General features: G+C 44.3%; 1 protein-coding gene across 1 annotated transcript in view; it reads right to left on the bottom strand.

Moving 5' to 3' along the window:
- Window positions 1–19,746, bottom strand: part of TENM1 (teneurin transmembrane protein 1) — a 388,806-nt gene that overhangs the window by 41,606 nt on the left and 327,454 nt on the right. The window lies entirely within an intron of this gene.

Genomic DNA, 19,746 nt, shown 5'->3' with positions numbered 1-19,746 from the left:
CTTTTAAACTGTGCTCATCACCATGGTATCTGGGCATCCAGTGGTCTTTGGATGTCATTGGTGTGCCATTATATTACAACTTCAAGCATGTTTGTCTGGCTGTTGAGAAAGTTTCTGCAACGCATTTTCAAATGGTTGGATCATTTCTAGTATTAATGTGAAAGAAATTCTTATTTCTATTATAATTTAGCATCATCTGAAGTTTAAATGTACTACTTGCACAAGCCCATTTAGGCAGGAACATAATAATACATATGCATTCATGCAAATAAAAACACACACAATTCATGCAACATCAGCCAGAAAATTTTCCAAGTTTGAATGTTATTGTTTCAAGGTTGCAGAGAGCTTTGGCAGAGTGAAAAACTAGCAAGGGACAGTCAGTGTTATAACACTAACTGACTGCTAGTCCAAGAGGAAAACCTACAGAGCAGAGGAATAGGATACTTTTTCAATGCTTATTCACTAAGAGAGGAATGTTAATAAGCCTTATCTACTATCCCAAGTATTAGCTAGTTAATTCTTCATAACACAATACAGTTTCTAATTAATCATAAGTACTGGTAATGATTGTATTTGTTTTATGAATACCATATTTCAGTGGTGGATTAAGTAATTCCTATATGTTTATGGTTAGATTTTGCCCTGTACTATGTGGGAGGGAATATCAGGGTTGGAAGGGACCTCAGGAGGTCATCTAGTCCAACCCCCTGCTCAAAAGCAGGACCCATCCCCAATTAAATCATCTCAGCCAGGGCTTTGTCAAGCCTGACCTTAAAAACTTCTAAGGAAGGAGATTCCACCACCTCCCTAGGCAACGCATTCCAGTGTTTCACCACCCTCCTAGTGAAAAAGTTTTTCCTAATATCCAACCTAAACCTCCCCCACTGCAACTTGAGACCATTACTCCTTGTCCTGTCCTCTTCCACCACTGAGAATAGTCTAGAACCATCCTCTCTGGAACTACCTCTCAGGTAGTTGAAAGCAGCTATCAAATCCCCCCTCATTCTTCTCTTCTGCAGACTAAACAATCCCAGTTCCCTCAGCCTCTCCTCATAAGTCATGTGTTCCAGACCCCTAATCATTTTTGTTGCCCTTCGCTGGACTCTCTCCAATTTATCCACATCCTTCTTGTAGTGTGGGGCCCAAAACTGGACACAGTACTCCAGATGAGGCCTCACCAATGTGAAATAGAGGGGGACGATCACGTCCCTCGATCTGCTCGCTATGCCCCTACTTATACATCCCAAAATGCCATTGGCCTTCTTGGCAACAAGGGCACACTGCTGGCTCATATCCAGCTTCTCGTCCACTGTCACCCCTAGGTCCTTTTCCGCAGAACTGCTGCCTAGCCATTCGGTCCCTACTCTGTAGCTGTGCATTGGGTTCTTCCGTCCTAAGTGCAGGACCCTGCACTTATCCTTATTGAACCTCATCAGATTTCTTTTGGCCCAATCCTCCAATTTGTCTAGGTCCCTCTGTATCCTATCCCTGCCCTCCAGCATATCTACCACTCCTCCCAGTTTAGTATCATCCGCAAATTTGCTGAGAGTGCAATCCACACCATCGTCCAGATCATTTATGAAGATATTGAACAAAACCGGCCCCAGGACCGACCCCTGGGGCACTCCACTTGACACCGGCTGCCAACTAGACATGGAGCCATTGATCACTACCCGTTGAGCCCGACAATCTAGCCAACTTTCTACCCACCTTATAGTGCATTCATCCAGCCCATACTTCCTTAACTTGCTGACAAGAATACTGTGGGAGACCGTGTCAAAAGCTTTGCTAAAGTCAAGAAACAATACATCCACTGCTTTCCCTTCATCCACAGAACCAGTAATCTCATCACAGAAGGTGATTAGATTAGTCAGGCATGACCTTCCCTTGGTGAATCCATGCTGACTGTTCCTGATCACTTTCCTCTCATGTAAGTGCTTCAGGATTGATTCTTTGAGGACCTGCTCCATGATTTTTCCAGGGACTGAAGTGAGGCTTACTGCTGCTGCTGTTCATTTTTTCACTATGCTAATTCAAACCTCCGTGAATTCAGAGACTGCAGATGCTAACGTAAGAATCAGCACGAAGGGATGACATATGGTGAAGAGTATGGGTATCCCGGGATACCTGCCTGTCTGAGATCTGCTGAGGTACCAGGCTGAAGGAAAAGTCTGGTCAGTTACTCAAGCTTCAATAGTTCTGAATAAGCTCATTCCAAGAAGTATGTTGCTGGTTTGATAATTGATGTTTTAATAAAGTGAGGGCAATGTGACTAATATGTCTCGCCCTGGGTGGTTGCACTGGCTACATCACAGAATTAGGGAACTCACTGAATGATCAGATTCCTTCTTTTACTCCATTTTGCTAGATAGCATAATAACTGGCATTAAGACTGACATTGCTGGGTTCAAGATTTCTACTGCAGCAGGAGGCTGAGTCATTCCAAATGACGATAGATGGGGGTGAAACAGCTGGAAACAGATTCCAGTTGTAGAGGTGCTGATTTCGTTTTCTTTATGACTTTCTGCTTTCTACAGCAGGAGCTAGGGTTGGATTTATATATGGCTTCAGCCTTCATTCTGGTTTGCTCTTTTCAAGTGAGGGATCACCGTGAAATTGAACAAAACTATGTAGGAACAGAAAATAATGCCTAAAAATAGACTTAGAGGGCCCAATAAAATATGCCTTCAATGTACTCATATTGCAGAGATGTTGGACAATTAAAAAAGCAAAGAACACATTAAAGGTAGCAGGAAAGAAACACCTACTTCCCTGCTTCTTCCTCATAGGTCACTTTGGTGTAAAGATGATCTGTGATAAACCATGGCTGTGCTGGTTGTGGAAATCTCAAGCTGAAACAACTATTTCCACCATAATTATAGTTGTTTGTGTGAGACAAAGGAGACACTCCACCATAACATCTGCAAAGTCTTGAAGCTGGTTTTATTTTGCGAGTGGACACCTTGGGTGAATCACATTGCCTTTGCTCATTGGCTAATCTGAGTTCCTCCTACTGTGAGAAAGTATCTGTGACTTTGCAGACATAATTCAGTAAATTCAGGCCAAGCTATCAGCTTCTCTGATTTTAGGCTAATAATAGGTTTTTATGTGACTGTATTTTTAATTTAAGTCAAAGGCACCAAAAATCTAGGGAGCCAGATCTTCAATTGAAGTAAACAGTATAGCTGCATTGACTTCAACAGAGGTTTGTTGATTTAGATCAGTTGAGGATTTGTCATATGTTGATGGATGCTTTTTTGTGTACATCAAAATAAACAGATGAAATATTAGTTGGGGAGACCTGTACAGTTATGGTTACAAAGGGTCCATGTCTGTTCTCTGTTACCTTAGTGTAAATCTGAAATATCTACTGAAGCTAATGGAGTTACTGTACAATCACACTGGTGTATCACAGCAGAATTTGACCTAATAAGCTAATAAGATCTTCATTTTTCCTCACATGATCAGGGGAATTCAGATACATCTGAGCAAATACTGCACCATGTTTGTTAGATTCAATACCACCTTGAAAATGCACTGGTTATTCTAGTTCTTTGTATTCTTTTCCATGAAATCAAATTACCCTCTGGCAGTTCTCTCTGACTAAACAGTCAGTTGGTGCTTCATCCAAGTCTAATACACAAATTACAGAAGACCACTCCAATTCTCATTTGATTGGACTGTGCCTCGTGGCTATTAAAAATCTGTTCATATAAAAGTCCTTCAGTTAGAGATAGAGGTTTAGGCATGATATTATGCTCTTTAATAGGAAGCGGTACTTCAAAACCCCGTATAAATAGTCTTTCCCCCTTTTATATTTATTTTTCTTACTCCTTAAAATTAAGACAACTGTAAATGGTATTTTTATTATTTGAAGTGCTGTTGCCTTTCAAACAATGTAACTGAATGAATGTGGCACTGCGGATTATCCTGAAGTAAATTCAGGCTGTTGAGGTAACAGTTAAGGTCCAATCCTGCATACCTCACATACCCAAATTGTTGGGCGACAGTCTAGTTTTAGTTCACGGGGGACTAACAACCTTGTGCGATGGAAATGGATGCAAGGTGAAATGATAGCTCCGACAGTCATGCTTTTTGCATATTTATTTTAACATGCAGGGTTCGTGGGATTCTGCATTTAGATGTCGACTTCTCGTGTTGCCTCTACTGTTGCTGAGAGTTAGAGTCAGTGCCTTGTTGGTGAAGTGCAAAATTAACTTCTACTTGCCTGGCTTTCTAAACATTTTTAACTCAAATGTTTTAGAAAGGCGAGATGAACTTAAATCACAGATATGAACCCTGCACCCTTCATTTTGGCTTCATCACATTTTTGGGTTTGGCACAGCGACCTTTGATAGGGTAGATAACTCCCACGGAACTCAGTGGTAAGGGTTTGGGCGTCAGGCATCTCTTTCATGCTAACTTTTGGGTGTTTGCTTCTGAACCCTCACGGTGTTTTTTCCTTCAAATAAGTTGGCTTCTTCAAAAAGACAAGCATTACAACTAAATAAAGAGCTGAAGTTGGTTACTAAATATTGCTAACGTCAGTACTGTGTATGTGTTTAGCAAGCCACTTGTGCTCTTTATTTAGTTTTATTAGAAGAAAAAAACAACCTTAACGGGAGTTATCACAGGACACCAAAGGTTTAAGTCAGGGGTGGGCAAACTTTTTGGCCCAAGGGCCACATCAGGGTTGCGAAACGGTATGGAGGGCCAGGTAGGGAAGGCTGTGACTCCCCAAACAGCCTGGCCCCCGCCCCCTATCCTCCTCCTCCCACATCCCGCCCCCTGACTGCCCCCCCTCAGAACCTCCGACCCCTAACCACCCCCCCAGGATCCCACACCCTACCCAACCCCCCCTGCTTCCTGTCTCCTGACTGCCCCCCTCAACCTCCACCCCATCCAACTGCCCCCGTCCCCTGACTGCTCCCCAGGACCGCCACCCGCCCCTTACCCTTTTGCTCAGAGCAGCAGGACAGGCTTATTTGAAAGCCTGGGAGGTGGGTGGCCACCAGCTGCGCTGTCCACGCGGCGGCATAACTACAGAAGAGGGGGCACAGCAGGGGAGGGGCTGGGGGCTCGCCTCCCCAGCCAGGAGCTCAGGGGCCGGGCTGGATGTGGCCCGCAGGCTGTAGTTTGCCCACCCCTGGTTTAAGTGTTAGGGCACAGGATTTTTTAGCACTTGGATACATTTCATTCATCAGTGACTAAGGCAGGCCACATCAAATCCACAGCATAGGACACACTGTTTCTTTGTTTTCTAGCTATGCCTGGTTGGTATATTTTAAGTCAATTTCATGTAGCAGCATGACATTCCTGCCAAAAGATGTTTTTCTTATGGCACAGCATGATGGATTACTTCATATCTATACAGCTCACCCCTGAGTGCTTCCATTTATGCTAAATCAGTTTCTTATTCCGTTTTGGATAGGCATCTTCAAACTTGATCACAAACTCCTCCATTTTACTTTTGCCACTAATCTAGTTTTTTATCTCTTCCTATTCAAAGAGACCTACAGCTACTCTTTCAACAGGGGAAAGAGGCCAAACTATTTTCACTCAACAGACTGTCCTTTAATATAGTCTGCTCTTCTCTTCTTGTGTTCAGAACCTTTGCCCATTAAAACCATTTGTTTGATTTCTTTCATGTAAAATCAGATTTTTATGAAGTTCATTATTGGTCAATTGCTGGAGGCAGGACAGCCCTGCTTCCCTAAACTTTCTGCTGGATGCCTTGCTACATTTCCTTCCATTTTCTCAGCGTTGACATCTGCAGATATTTTTCATCATTTTCTGACAGTTTGCTCTCTCTTCCAGGACCTTTCATTTGTTGACATTGACATTGCCAGTTTCTCTAAGAAGCCTAGATTTTTTAAAAATGATATCTGGAGACAGAATTTAGCTCACTGCAGTCAGACACTTGGAGGACTCTTTCTTATGGTACGACTACATCCCTTTACTTGTTTAATAAGAAGTCTTTGCTTTTGGTGCCCTTGCTATTGCAGGATTATACAACTCAATTATAGCAGTTATTGCATTTAAAACGTATACATTCATCACTCTCCTGCATAAAGCCCAAGTAAATGGGCTTTGTGTGGGGAATTAGGTGGGGAATGCAGAATGAAACCTACCTTTGTAATTAGGAGAGTAGCCTGGCAGCCTCTAGGCAGCTGCTATTCCAGTCTCTTAGCTGGAATAGCTGCTGGGGCACCTTCACATCCCTTGGTCAGAGGTTTGTGCCTACTAAACATAGATCTAATAGTCTCCTGGCCTGCCCACCCATGTTCCATGCTGACTTATTCAGAGTTGAGAAGGAAGCCACCATTCTAGCATACAGGGGTGCAAAGGACCTGCACAGCCATGCAGCCTACACAACCCCTACACCCAGGTATTATTGGAGTTTTAAGGCAGAGGAGGACTTGTGAGTGCCCTCTTCAAGGGAATACATTTCATTATATATGAACTGTCCATCAAGGGAAAAAGTAAAAAGCCTTTTTTCCCTGTTAGGAAGCAGACCCATAAAACATGCTTTGCTATTGGATGAATTTAGTTCCCTAAATTCCAGACTGATATATGAGGCAATTAGAGAGAAGAGATAACACAAATCAATTGCAGTTTTTATGTTTATTGCAAAGCAATCACCATTTTTATTTTTATATTCATGGAACAAAAACCTTTTAGAGAGAAGGCCATTCCCTATGACATGAACTCTAAATGGCTCAGTTAAATGTCTTAGCATGCCCCCTTATTCTAAACTAATTGAACACATTTACAACCTCTGCCTTGAGTTCCTCCTCTCTAACTCCATCCTCCAATTCGGTTTCTGCTCCTTTCACTCCATTAAACTGCTCTCACCAACATTTCTAGTGACCCCTTCTTAGGGAAATCTCAGGGCCTATATTCCATCTTCATTTTCCTTCACTCCTCTGCTGCCTTTGACACTGTCAGCCATTCTCTCCTTCTCAATATCTTAACCTCTTTGGACCTTCACAATACTGCCTTCCCCCCCAAGTCCTCCTCCTGCTTTGGCCATGGCTATGTCTCATCTCTCCACTTTCCATGGGCCTCACTGGGCTCTGTCTCTGTCCTGCTCCTCATCTTGCTTTACACCCTTTCTTCTGATGATCGCTCCTGCTCACACAGTTTTCACGACCACAGGTGAAATCCTGGCTCCGTTGAAATCAACAGCAAAATTCCCATTGACTTTAGCGGAGCCCGGATTTCACTCTATCTTTATTTAGTAATATAGCGTAAAATTTTCAAAAGCACCCAAGTTTCACTGACTTTAAAAAAATCAATGAAACTTAGACTCTTAAGTCATGTAGGTGCTTTTCTGGACTCATACTTTGTAGTTTGTGATAAATAACTATTTGTCAAATAACCATCAGTAACTTTCAAGGTCATGCTGTCAGCTAACTTTCATTATCTAGGGATGTGTGTACAGGTGCTCAAATCTCTTAGAGGGGCCATAGTATCTCTCCTCTCTGCCCTTTTAATTGTGGGGTGAGGAAAGATGGGGTATGCCACAACACCTCAACTGGTTCCGTAACAGCCTCATTGATTGACAGAGCCACCCTAGTGAGTTCTGTTGAAGCCAAAATATCCACCAGGTTGTGGGATTTCTCATGGACCTCCTGGATATCCAGGACCATGACTACCCTTTCTAACATACCCTGGTGAGCTCTATAATGATTTGGTGGCCAAGAATTGCTCACTGCCTCTACCTCAGCTGGTGATGAGGAAGAGGAAACATGCAGATGTTGAAACAGGGTATGCTCTATCTCCTCTGCTGGAGGAAGCACTGGAGTGGCTTCCACTGGTTCGTACCAGTCCTGGTCCTGACAACAGGAAGATGTTGTCTCCAGTGCTGATGCCCTCGACATGTATCCCAGGAAAGAGACTGAGGTGGATGACCTGGCAGCTGGACCCCAGCTCTCAACGTGTGTCTGATGAAAGAAACTGAGGGGATGACCTGGCAGCTGGAACCCAGGGGGACCAGAAAGTCCACTGACATGTTCCTGGGACCCATCCCTGACCAGGCCATTGCCCCTTGTCTGATGGTCATTGCTGAGGTTGCTGTGGGAACCATGGGACATATGTCTGTGACATAGGATGCCTCTCCTTTCTAGCTTGGGATTCATAGGACCCAACCTCCGAATCTGAAGACGACGAAGAACCTGAGTCTTCCAGTAATGGGGGAACAGAACAAGTCAGTACTGAAGAGAGACAGCCAGAAACCAGAGATGGTGGTACCAGAGAAATCATAGCGGACTTCTCCCTCGGTACCATCTTCCGAGGTAAGTAAAGTGTAGGTGGCATTGGCCTCACATGCTTCAGAGGAGGGTCCTTCGGCATTGGTACTGACTGAAGACCTTCCTGAACCACTGAGGAAACTGGTACCAAAACGTTTAGGTCTCTAGCAGCTGCATACGCCTCTGGTGTCAATGGTACTGGTAATGCCCCTTGGCTCTGAGGTACCAGAAGATAGCCTGAAGAAACTGCACTGGGCACTTCAGGGGGTCAATCTTGACAGACCTGGCACAAACCCTGGAGCTGACAACCATTTTTTAGTTGATGAGTGTTTTAAGGAGTGCCTTCTTTCAGTGTCCCTTCCAGAACCCTTCCTTTTAGAAAGCTTCAGTACAATGGGTCATGTTGAGTGAAGTACTGAGTCCCTGGAGGTCTTGTGCCTCTTATTTGGTACCAGTGACAGTGATCAAGCTCTTGACCCTGATAAGTCAGGGGGAGTAGTCTGGACGGATGCTGGTGTACCCTGTGCCACTGCGAACTGGACAGTTCTGAGAGTGGACAGAGTGCCGCCTCCATAAGAATATACCGGCCTAGCTGCTCTGTCCTTTTTAGAGTGAGGCTTAAATCCTCTACAAATGTGACATCTGTCCCTCACGTGGGACTCCTCCAAGTATTTAAGGCAGCTGGATTGTGGGTTGCTCACTGGCATTGGTTTGCTGCATGAGCGACATGATTTAAACCCCACAGATTGAGGCATGATTCCAGCACTGGTACCAAAAACTGAATTGGTCAGCCTACAGCCTAAAAAACCCTACTTGCCAATAACGTATATCTAACTAATCACTACCTTAACTATAGTCTATCTAACTAAATATGAAGCTGCTTTATGTAAAAATAGGTATCTGTACAAGGAATGAGGGAAGAACTTACAGCAGCAAGGCTGTAATCACTGCAAAAACCACCACGGGTGGTAAGAAGGAACTGAGAGGGTGGTCAGTGGTGGCTCCGGCCTTTATACTGCACAAAGTGATGTGTAGCAGCAGAGGGTGCTCGAGCTGCCCAGGTAGGTACTGCAGAGGGAAAAATTCTCTGACAACCATATGTTGGGTGTGCAATTCCCTACAGTGGAATGGATATGTGCAACCACTTGAAGAAGAATAAATGGAAGCTTTCCATTTTGCTTTACGCTGTCACCCTTGGGCCACATGCTGTGCAGCCAGACAGCACTTCTGTGAGGTGAGAAAACCATGATTCTAAGAAGGCTGCCTACAAGTTGCTAAGTCGAGTTGTTTGTCTCAAAGTTTTCTTGAAATCATATATTTCCATTTGGACCCCAGGAAGTTATGAGTGTGGAGGACCGGTGCAGTTCCACTACAAAAAGTGGTGGAAGCTTTTGGGAAGCAGAACTTAGCATGAGCTTCTTGCATAGCTGAAACAGGGCAGGGATGGGCAGAGGGTGGACTGGAAGGATGTACCACTGTACAAATACTGTGGTGCCTTCTGCTTTAGAGAAGCTCCACTCCTGGAGTGTCTGGGAATCGGGGAGTGAGGGGGTGATGGTGGGGGAAGAGAGGATATCTAGGAGTGAGGCCACCAAACCTAAAAATATCCCCAAAAGCCTGGTAGAGAAAGCATCAATTTTCCTGCTGAACAACTCAAGCCATTGTGAGCACATCACTCTAATGCTCTACTTATAGCAGGGGGTTGCTGCTGAATATAGAGTCAAACTCAAGGTCTCTGCCTTGACAGTCAAAGCTTCCCATAGGCTTGGTCCAGGCTGCCCAAGAGTTTGCATGTGTCAGAGTAACCACAACCTCTCACAACAGCTACATTCTCCAGTCTGATTCGGCACTGATCCCATCACAGGACAGAGCTTTCAAAGCATAATCTGGACTCATGGGTCTGTTGATCATAAGCATGAGATTTGGGAGTGCCAGACAGAATTTTCTCAGCAGCTAGATTAAGGCTGTAGAACTCACTCCCACAAGGGACTCGAATGAATAACATCACTGCTTTCAGAACAAAAAGCAAGGTTCATTACTGTGACATAGTTTCCCCACAAGAACTATATTGTGAAACAAGCAAGCACAAGCAAACAAAAACTCCACCCATGCAAGGAGAAAGTGAGGAGGAGGAAAGAATTAGGTGTTTTGCATTTTTTGGTTATGGCAGGATGGTCATATGGAAAATTCCTATAGAATTTAATAGGGATGAAACCAATAGGTTTCTGTAGAAATAGCTCTATAGAAATTATTCTATAACCTTGCAGAATTTAATAGCAAATATGTTCCTTTTTACAGTTTTTTTTAAAAATCATCCTATAGCATTCTAGAGCAGGGATGGAATCTTCTAATAATATGAATAGAATGGTTCAAGAGAACGTATAGAAAAGTTTGCATTTTTCTATTAAATTCTATAGCACTTTTCCAAAAGAGTATAAAAAAGCTAAACAGACCAGCTGACACAAGGTGATTCCTAATACTCAACCCCATTACACTTGGGTCAGGTGCTGGCTCCAGAAGATGTGCCCAGATGTAAAAATATGATCATGTAAAATCAAGGAAAACATAGTTCCTACAAGATTACTGAGATTACATTGACAAGATTCAAACCTCCATAGAAAAAAGCCTCAAGGTTCATTTTATCCACTAAATTGTGTAGATATTCTGGAATCTAATTTTTCATACATATTTACATAATACACAATCAATGCCATTTAAATAGGTGTCATCCAATGTTGAAAGTAAACAAGTGCTGCTGCTTATTCTCTAAACAGTCAATAATAATTAGGCTGGTTGTATTATTCAGCACAAACAAGAGACTGTATTCCATGTGGAAACACTCAAAGATGATTAATATTCACATTATTAGGAGCTTTTAAGGAAACACACTGGAAAATGTTGAAATCACGGCCCAGCTATTTAGGAGTCCCCTTGTTTTAAGTTGATATCAAGCCAGGGTGTTTGTTACTGCTGTGGTATATGTTTGGACAGCCATTAAAAGGATCAGTTATAAAGGTAAGCCTGGAGCAGATATGGTGCTGATGTGACAGAGACCAGTCCATGACAGTCAATTTGCCAATTGTGCCAATATCCAGCCTATAATCAGAAAGCACAGGGTTCAAGATAAGATCAAGACATGCCCAGTTTCCTCCATACAAACTCCAGACACTTCAGGGCCAAGGCTTTTAAAAATGGCAGCCTAAAGTTCAGTTCCTAAGCCCATAGTTAAACACTTAAATAAGTGGTATGATTTTCTAAATAGCTAAGCAGCTAGCAGCTCACCATGACTTGGTAAATCTTGACCCCAAAGTCTAGGCTAGAGTGTAATGAGTACTTAAAAACTTCAGCTGATTATAAGAGCTGTTAACGTTCATCCTCATTATTAATAAACAGAATCAACAAGGTAAGACCCTGATCCTGCAAAGACTTAACCACATGCAAAACTTTACACATTATGAGTAAAGTTACTGACAACAAAGGGACTACTCCCAAGGCATGAAGTTAAGCATGTTCATTCAGTCTCTGCAAGATTGCGACCTAAACACACTTCAGAACACTGGAACAATAATTCTAGCATATTTCCCAGCATGTTTTTTCCCCTTCCCATTTTCCTCTTCTTTCCCTATTTTTTCTACTCCTCCCGTTTCTCTTCCTGTCCCCCTGTTTTTCTCTCTTCTCACCTTCCACTTTTCTTTCCTTCCTTGCCAGCAAATCTAAAGAGTTTTCCTTACCTTGCTGAAGCAAATGGCAAGAGCCATATCTTCCTTCTGGCTGTTAAGTTGAAACATGCTGTAGCAAAACAGAGGAACTGCTCACAAGTCATACAGGGTTTACAGGATTGGGCCATATCCTTCCACGCAAAATTTTGGAGAGACCTTTTATTAAACCTTCCTAGATGTTTATTACAGTTTATGGTAGAATTGAAAAGATTTGGTGAGAAGGTTTGGTCTCTTGAAGCCAGTGATATGGATTCATAAATCTAGCACTGAAGAGTCATGAAGAAATATAATAGCATCTATTCCAAGATTTGTTTGGACATGGCGTGTACATACAGACGGAGAACCTAACAGTGTCATGATTTTCCTCACTTCTCATTACATAGGTATCTGTACAAGGAATGAGGGAAGAACTTGCAGCAGCTATTCAGTTTCTCATTTTGCTCTGAGGGTTTGATTGAATGGGTACTGAATGATGTTCAGCTGTTTACGATTTTCCTGCAATGCAACCTACATTACTAAACTTCTTAAATTAATTCTCCAAAGTGGCATATCATTTTGCATACCCTACCTGTCCCAAAGGAATCTATCAGCAGGAGATGAAGGCGCAGTTTGAAAAAGCAAAATGTCCTTCAGATGTTTTAGCTAATTTGCTTGTAAATGTGATGGTTATTGTCAACAGAACATATTGTACAAGATGTTGCTCACTATTGTTCTATTTGCATTTCTCTGTCTCGGATTTTATGAAGCATGCCTAAAAACTTAACTTCTTAATGGTATTCTATAGTAGGGCATTGGCCAAATTCTTCCTTGATACTCACCTCTTGCAACCCCACTCTTTCTCTCTCTTGATTCTTAATATAGAAGGACCTTCTCTACTCTGTCACATTATTTTGTTCTTATGTCTGCTCCCTCACTTGCCATGTTGTGACTGCTCTCTGTGAGCTCCATCCTTTATGTGGCTGTTCTCGCTCTTCTCTCTCTCTCTCTCTGTCTCTCTCTCTCTTTCTGTTGACTTCAACGAGGTCGCAAGGGTAACTTAGGGCAGAATTTAGTCCTATGTCTAGTAAAAGACAAATCTTTTCAGTATTGAACTCTCTTCGGTCTTACCTCATTTTGTACAAGCTTGGGTCTTGAGACCCAAGAACTATGAAGGCAACAAGGGAGTCAATACTCTTTCTTGCTGACGAGCTACAAAGTTGTGCTCTTTGGAACTTGTTAATATTACTGTATTGTTTTGATGAGATCTACACAGCTCCAGATTCCCCATGGCACTTAAAGCAATTTGCAGGTCAGAAGTATTGCTATACTATTTTTTTTAAAAAACACCCTTATTTCATTGATCGCCTACCCTGTTGTTATGTTTTCAATTAAGCAACTAGGTCTAACCTTTATTTAATTGGCTTTGAAATGCAACTCTTCAGTTGGAAACTATTTAAAAATTCACTGTGCTGATTATAAAATTATAAACCTAATTATCCTCTGTACTTACGCTGGCTTTACACCACTGATTTCAGTCAAGTTACTCCTGATGTATACCATGTGAGAGGAGACTCTGACACCCAAGAGTGAAATCCTGGCCCCACTGAAATCTATGACAAAACTTCCCCATTGACTTCAGTGGAGCCAGGATTTTAATCCAAATATATGATGGAGCTCTGCGAAGAGGGAAATGCCAGCTCTGGTGATTGCTGTGCTCAGAAGTTGAGGATTACCATATTCTCAGTTTGGAACCCTAAGATTGTGCCAGTCCGCATAGCTTCTCTAATCTTAACTTTGCAGTACTTCCAAAAGCCAAACTGGACTACATTAGGTATCTTGAAAGGTTTGGACTACAGACACTAAAGCCAGCTCCCAGGAAATCTTCAGATTTTTAATTCACTTAAAACAAATGAAAGAAGCTATATCCCTGGATGATCTTTGACTAAATATATACAGATTGGGCTGATTTAATAATATCCACAAACCCACTGGCAGGAATACAGGTCACTCATGAGAGACAGCATGCACAAGTGTGTCAGGCTTTCTAATCTTTTTTTTTAAAAAAAATCCAATATATTTATTATTCCTCTATCAAATCTCACCCTTTTAATTCTTGGTCAGTGCTTCTTATTGCTGTTCTGTCACCTAAGCTTTGTTAATATTCCCATCCCATTCTGGTCTTCTGGGGATAGAGGTTCATCTGGCAAATATTTTTGAAGAGCCAAAACCTTGCCTTTGTATACAACCCAAGTAACAAAGATGTCTGCAAGGGAGGTTCACAGGTGCCAGGATGGGAATGAGTCTTTCTAGCCCCACTGGCCCTCCCTCAGGACACTTCTGCTAGCTGCGATGAAGTGAGCCCCCTTGACAAGATCCAGCATGGGTTGAAATTCTCCCCTGCTCAGGGGGCCAGCACAAGGCCTACTCGCCACTAATGTAATTCTTAATATAAAACTTAAGTGGCACTTGAGCAGTCCTCAGGCCTACTGCTGAGTATTCACACAGGGGTGACTTTCAGTCTATGATGGGGGTCCTTCACGGGGTCAGAATATCCCCCACTCTCCAGCTGTGCACCAATTCTACTGTAGTCAGGGTCCTCAGCCAGCCACTTAGTGGCATATGGGAAGACAAATAGGTTTAAAGCAAACTTTGTTGTATGTTGTATCCTCACAAGACTATTTGAAATTTGTTTTCATATAATGTCTATATGCTGTATTTCTTACAGACATTTCTGGGTTTGGTCAGCATGGTGTCAGGCATCAGGTCTAGTTATCCAGTTACCTGGGAGTAGTTTGGCAGTTTTTGCAAGTATCCCATACTTACTTTTTATTTATAACTTCTGCCCAATATTTCATCTTAACAGAAGAAAAAAATTGGACTTAGTCATCAATATGTGCCCTGTAAAGGATTTCACCAAACTGGCAAAGCAATATCAAAATTTTTTGGCAATTTAATTCAGTACCGTGGATACAAGTATCACGGGCACAAATAACTCATCAGCTAGATTCCGTCATACTGAAACACTTTTTAACTGAGAGATGCAGTCAAAGGTTACTCATGCTTAAGGAATAAAAAGTAAAGTACGCAGCTAATTGAGATTTCATTCAGGCAGTTCAGGAACTACACAGGATGGAAGATAAATTGCGAAGAACCAATCATTCTTTCTGCCTGCACACACAGAGGGGACACTGTACTGGGGAGCCTCCCTCCTGTGAAATACCATCTCCATAGCTCCTTTCTTTCAAGATCCCCTACTGTACCTCCCGGGGTTGGGCACTGGGTGGAGGAGGCCCCATGGGCAGAACATGGATCTAGCTGTTCCCCATATTGACCCCTGCCAATCTGCCAGATTTACATGTGGAAATCTGATGAGGAGTTAATGCAATTTGAAGCTACATTAAATCACACTGAGTCTGCAATGAAACAGATACTAGGCAGGGCCAGGCTAGCACCAGCCAAGAATATTACACTGTGCCATTAGGGATGGGGGAGAAGGGCAGTGAAGCCTCGAAAAGGGATAGCTGTCTACACCTGGGATTCATTCCCCAAAGAGCCTCAGGGATATCCAAGTTCAGGGGGTGTCTTCTTTGGTCAGCCAAAGGTAGCATGGATGGGGCTGGGGAGGAGGATGTCATGGGATGATACGTGGGGTGGATGCTGGGGTACCTGCAGTGTTGTCTGGTGGACAGTGGGCTGGATGTGGTAGATGGCGTGCTGGGTGCTAGATGGGAAGGTAGCTGAGGCTATCTGGGTGGCTCTCCAGGTGCCATGGGGGTAGGAATAGGGCTGAACCCCTCTCCCTCTTCTTTCTCTGCCAGCCACCTGCCTCTTCCAGCCCCTATTCCAGGGGTGGCCAACCTGCGCCTGAGAAGGAGCCAGAATTTACCTATGTACATTGCCAGGAGCCACAGTAATACCTCAGTAGCCCCTCATCAGTTCCCCCCTGCCTGCCAGCAGCCCTGCTGATCAGCGGCAGGCAGGAGGCTCTGGGGGGAGGGGAAGGAGCGAGGGGGAAGGGGTGAAGTAGGGGCAGGGCCTGAGCAGTGAGCACCTCCCGGCACATTGGAAAGTTGGTGCCTGTACCTCCAGCCCTGGTGTTGGTGCCTATACAAGGAGCCGCAAGTAAACTTCTGAAGAGCCGCATGCAGTGGTGAGCTGGAGCCGGTTCACACCGGTTCGCTGGAACCGGTTGTTAAATTTAGAAGCCCTTTTAGAACTGGTTGTCCCGTTCTAAATTTCTAAATTTAACAACTGGCCAAAAGTGGCACCTCAAGCGCCGACTCCGCGGGTGCTCCGGGGCTGGAGCACCCACGGGGAAAATTTGGTGGGTGCAGAGCAGCTCCCTGCCCCGTGCCCCACCCCAGCTCACCTCCACTCCACCTCTGCCTTCTCCCCTGAACGCTCTGCCCATCCACCCCCCGGTTTCCTGCGAATCAGCTGTTTGCGCGGGAAGCCTGGGACGGCTGAGAAGCAGGCGGCGGCTTCCCGCTCAGGCCCAGGGAGGTGGAGGGGGAGCGGAGGTGAACTGGGGCGGGGAGGAGGGGGCATGAGGAGGGCCACCTGCACCACAGCAAGTAACCCCGGGGGGGGGGGGGGGGCCCCAGGGGAAGCGCTCCCCGCCCCAGCTCGCCTCCACCACCCTGGGCCTGAGCGCGAAGCTGCTGCCTGCTTCTCAGCCCTCCCAGGCTTCCCGCGCGAACAGCTGATTCGTGGGACACTGGGGGGCGGAGAAGCAGAGCAGGGTGGCACGTTTAGGGGAGGAGGTGGAGCGGACGTGAGGTGAGCTAGGGCTGGGCGGGGAGCTGCTGGTGGGGGCTCTGCACCCACCAAATTTTCCCCGGAGCACCCACGGAGTCGGTTGCTCCCCCTGCTTCCCCCCTAGCTTCGCTACCCCGTCCCTAGGAGCCAGAGGGACGTGCCGGATGCTTCCCTGGAGCCGCCCCAGGTAAGCCCTGCCAGGACTTCCCACCTCGCCCCTGGCAGGTGCCTCTGGCTCTTAGGGGCAGGGTGGGCACCCACTACGGTGGCCCACGAGACCCTCCTGCCCGGTTCCAGGAGCAGTCAGGGGACAGGGGTGGATGGGGCAGGGAGGGGCGTTGGATGGGGCAGGAGTCCCAGGGGGCGGGCCACGACCCCCTGGGGGGTGAGGAGGGAACCGGTTGTTAAGATTTTGGCAGCTCATCACTGCCCGCATGTGGCTCCGGAGCCACAGGTTGGCCACCCTGACCTACTCCTTCCCTGCTCGGACCCAGAAGGAGTAGAAGAAAGATGAGAGGCTGAGGAGAACAAGCAGCAGCCCTCTGGTGGCCTAGAGGAGCAAATACAGACTCTCTTTGCAGCCCAGCTGGATGCATGAGACTTCAGACGGGCTACGGGAATGGGTTGCAAGGCTGCCAGATGTAAGTCACCCAGGATTCAAAACACTTGGCAGCTCTGATGGTGATCCAAAGCCTACTGAAGTCAATGGATCCATTCACTTCAGTGGACTTTGGATCCGGCTGTGATTATATGTATACATGCCTGTGCATTATCATTTTGCCTAGCTAGATAATGTCATATGTGACAGAGTGTGAGAGAGATGAAATATGACACCTATCATATAAAAACAGAGTAGATTTATGAAATCCTTTGTAGAAGTCAATGGCAAAAATGTTACTTTTCATGTAACAGCAGCATATGCAGTATCTAAGCTGGCAATTATCAGTGCTTATTGCTGCTAGGAACAACAGATTTACTGATTATTTTATTCTAAATGTAAAGCAGAAAAAATCCACTTTATAATGACAGGTTTCAGAGTAACAGCCGTGTTAGTCTGTATTCGCAAAAAGAAAAGGAGTCCTTGTGGCACCTTAGAGACTAACCAATTTATTTGAGCATGAGCTTTCGTGAGCTACAGCTCACTTCATCAGATGCATACCGTGGAAACTGCAGCAGACTTTATATATACACAGAGAATATGAAACAATACCTCCTCCCACCCCACTGTCCTGCTGGTAATAGCTTATCTAAAGTGAGCATCAGGTTAGGCCATTTCCAGCACAAATCCAGGTTTTCTCACCCTCCACCCCCCCACACAAATTCACTCTCCTGCTGGTGATAGCCCATCCAAAGTGACAACTCTTTACACAATGTGCATGATAATGAAGTTAGGCCATTTCCTGCGGGAGTGAGAGAACCTGGATTTGTGCAGGTGAATGTGATCCTGCAACCCCTTTCTTATGTTCCACACTCAACATTGTTCAAAAGTGCTTCACTCCAGAATCAAATTGATTTTTACATTGGCATGCATCTGTCTCATATTCACTAGCTCTTTTTCCTGTCTTCCACATACTCTTCTATTGCATGTAAGTGCACCTCAGCAGAAGTCATGTATTTATCTGCTTTGTTTATTTTGTAAAACAGGTTCTCACATTTTCCTTCAAGGGAGGTCAGAGCGTTCTGTAAGATTTCTGTTCCATTCAATAGGTCTTCAAGCATGTATTTCATCAAATTGTCCCTCTGAAGACATTGATGGTGGTATTGCCTGCTGTCCTTCTGACTGCAAGAGATTTGTCAGTGTTTGCATTTGTGACATCTTAAGTCACATTTTAAATCAGTCCACGCATCTTTACTTTCACTCTGCAGCATTCTCTCTTTCACCTTCAGAACTTTATCAGTAGAGTTCCCTCTGGCAATTTACAATTCATTAAAAGAGGGGTGTCCAGTGCTTGAAATGTTCTCAAAAATGTCTCCATAACTTGGGCTTTTCCCTCTTACTCATCATTCTAACACATATCCCTTAACTTGACCTATATGAACACACTGTCACCATAAGTAAATCTTGTCACATTTTTGTGAAGGAGAAAAATATTTTGCAGTGTTGCTTTGAATTTTAGGTGAAGCAACACAATATATATGGAATCCATCAAGTGGGGAACTGCTGAACAAAGGCTGATGAAGTGCAAATGTCAAGACAGAAAATAGTCAAATAAGAACTTTCATATTAGAACACAATGGTGACAGTTACAAACACTATCAATCAGTCAGCAGCTATCGCTTTGGCAAAGAGTCATCGCTAGTGGAATTGTCATTAGTGAAGGGACAAGGCCACCATTTACAGGCTAAGGAAGAGATCTTGGGCTTGATTCTCCACTGCCTTGCACCTTTGCAGTTATTTGTATTTGTATGGACTGAGTCCCGATTGGGTATAGAATGCTACCAAATACAGACCTATAGCATTTTACACTTGAGGAAATGATAAAACAAAGTGCATGGCAGTAAAGAATCAGGCCACATATTTATCATGGGAAGAAGGTACATGATGGATTAGGAAGTGGACATTTCTACCAACATTCCCTCTTCGGCTTTCTCCATAGAAAGGGGGGAGGAATAGCTCAGGGGTTTGAGCATTGGCCTGCTAAATCCAGGGATGTGTGTTCAATCCTTGAGGGGGCCATTTAGGGATCTGGGGCAAAAACTGGGGATTGGTCCTGCTTTGAGCATGGGGTTGGACTAGATGACCTCCTGTGGTCCCTTCCAACCCTGATATTCTATAGCAGAGAAGACAGAAAGAAGTAAGGCTTATATCATTCTTCTAGATTTTTCCTCTTTTACATGTGAATTTTAGCCCACTACAGAGTTAAATACTGTTAGGAATTGCTAGAATCAAACATAATGTAGGACCTGATTCACCTCTCATTTACAGTTGTAAATCCAAAGAAACTCCACTCAACTATAGCAGTGTAAAACAGGTGTAAGTGAGAGCAGAATCAGATCCTATTAAGCTTCCCCAACAGCCCTTCTGATTCATTTCA

This window comes from Eretmochelys imbricata, chromosome 9 (assembly GCF_965152235.1).
Source record: "Eretmochelys imbricata isolate rEreImb1 chromosome 9, rEreImb1.hap1, whole genome shotgun sequence".
NCBI classification, from domain to species: domain Eukaryota; kingdom Metazoa; phylum Chordata; order Testudines; family Cheloniidae; genus Eretmochelys; species Eretmochelys imbricata.
This window is presented reverse-complemented; position numbering and strand designations above follow the sequence as displayed.